The sequence below is a fragment of the Triticum aestivum genome, chromosome 3A (genome assembly GCF_018294505.1).
Source record: "Triticum aestivum cultivar Chinese Spring chromosome 3A, IWGSC CS RefSeq v2.1, whole genome shotgun sequence".
Classification (NCBI taxonomy): domain Eukaryota; kingdom Viridiplantae; phylum Streptophyta; class Magnoliopsida; order Poales; family Poaceae; genus Triticum; species Triticum aestivum.
The window spans coordinates 402354880-402357315 of NC_057800.1; positions in this window are offsets into that span (position 1 = coordinate 402354880).

Consider the following 2436-nt stretch of genomic DNA (forward strand, 5'->3'; position numbering starts at 1 on the left):
TTTAGAATTTTTTCCCTATTTTACAGTTTTAATATATTTTTCTTGGGAATTTGAATTTTTTCCCTTGGATTTTTTTATTTTAAGTATTTTTTGGTTTTCATGGAAATATTGATAATTTTGTTTTTCAGAAATTCAATTTTATTTATTTTCCCTCTTTTTTCCCGGAAATTTGATATTTTTATTTCTTTTCCTGGATTTTTTTATTTTACAGCTTTTTAAAAATAATGCTGATGTGGCATGCTGACTGGACCCGTTGACTGGTCAAAACCGGTCAACAGAGAGGGGAGGGTTGAATCCTAGCCGGTTTTGAGAGTTGGGGTTGTAATTTAGACGGTATTGGAGTTCGGGGTTGTATATTAGACCAGGGCAAGAGTTCGGGGTTGAAATATGCACTTCTCTCTTTGGAAAACCCTTAGTTATATGTTTCATCTGTTCATACCCCAAAAGAAGACTAAGCTCTTTATGATGCTCAAGGTAAATCAATTCATCACAATTTTTAGACACGATTTGATCATGAAACAATTTGCATTGGAGATTTAAATGACCATGTCCATTGCAAAGTTCACAAGGATGGCGAAAAAATTACATCTTTCAGCACAATCATCTAGCCTCGCTTGCAACCTTTTCATTTCCAAGTATTTATGCTTCTTACAAAATCTATCTTCCCTTTTTGGTGTGCAAATGCATTCCCAATTCACTCCGCAAAAATTGACATGCTTATAAGAAACATTTTTGTCATGACTTGTGCAATCATCATTAGCATTTTGGATATTCAAATAATTTATACTAACAACATTGCAATCATGCTCATCATTCAAATATTTTGTGCCAAACATTTTATTGACTTCTTCTTCTAACAATTGGGCACAATTTTCTAATCCATCATTTTCAAGAAAGATATTATAAAGATGATCAATAATATGATGCAACCTCAATTCCATTTTTGTAGTTTTCTTTTATAAAACAAACTAGTGATAAAACAAGAAACTAAAAGATTCAATTGCAAGATCTAAAGATATACCTTCAAGCACTCACTTCCCCGGCAACAGCGCCAGAAAAGAGCTTGATGTCTACTACGCAACTTTATTATTGTAGACACGTGTTGGGCCTCTAAGCGTAGAGTTTTGTAGGACAATAGCAATTTTCCCTCAAGTGGATGACCTAAGGTTTATCAATCCGCGAGAGGTGTAGGATGAAGATGGTCTCTCTCAAACGACCCTGCAACCAAATACAAGAAATCTCTTGTGTCCCCAATACACCCAATACAATGGCAAATTGTATAGGTGCACTAGTTCGGTGAAGAAATGGTGATAAAAGTGTAATATTTATGGTACCAATATATTTTTATAATCTGAATAACTAAAAACAGCAAGGTAGCAAATAGTAAATGACCACAAAAACGGTATTGCAATGATTGAAAATGAGACCTAGGGTCTGTACTTTCACTAGTACAATCTCTCAACAACGCTAACATAGTTGGATCATATGAATATCCCTCAAAGTGCAATAAAGAATCACTCCCGAGTTCCTATTAGCGGAGAACAAAAGAAAGAAATTGTTTGTAGGGTACGAAACCACCTCAAAGCTATTCTTTCCGTTTGATCTATTCAAGAGTTCGTACTAAAATAACACAAAGCTATTCTTTCCGTTCGATCTATCCTAGAGTTCGTACTAAAATAACACCAAAGAAAATTCATATTCATAATACTCAATCCAACACAAACAACTACAAGGAGACCCCAAAGTTTCTATCTGAGAATAGATAATAAAAACATTCATCAACCCCTATGCATAAATTACCCCAATGTCACCTCGGGAATCCGCAAGTTGAGTGCCATAACATACATCAAGTGAATCAATATGATACCCCATTGTCACCTCAAGTATTCATACCGCAAGTCATACATCATGTGTTCTCATATCTGAACATTCAATCTGACAAGACAAAACTTCAAAGGGTAAAGATTCAATTCATCACAACAAGAGTATGGAGGGGAGAAACATCATATGATTCGACTACATTAACAAAGCCCATGATATAGATCCCGAGAGAGAGAGAGAGAGAGAGATTAAATGCATAGCTACTAGTACAAACCCTCAGCCCTGAGGGTGGACTACTCCCTCCTAATCGTGGTGGCCGCCAGGATGATGAAGATGGCCATCGGAGATGATTCCCCCCTCCGACAGGGTACCAGAACAGGTCTAGATTGGTTTTCGGTGGCTACGGAGCCTTGCGGCGGTGGAACTTCTGATCTAGGTTAACTTTCGATGGTTTCTCTTTTTATAGGATTTTTTGGCGTCGGTTTCACGCTAAGATGGGCCTCGAGGTGAGCTCAAACCACCAGGGCAAGCCAGGCCCACCAGGCGCGCCCTGGTGGGTTGTGCCCTCCTCGTGGCTCTTCTAGCCCTCCCACAAAGCTTCGGGGGTCTCTTTTG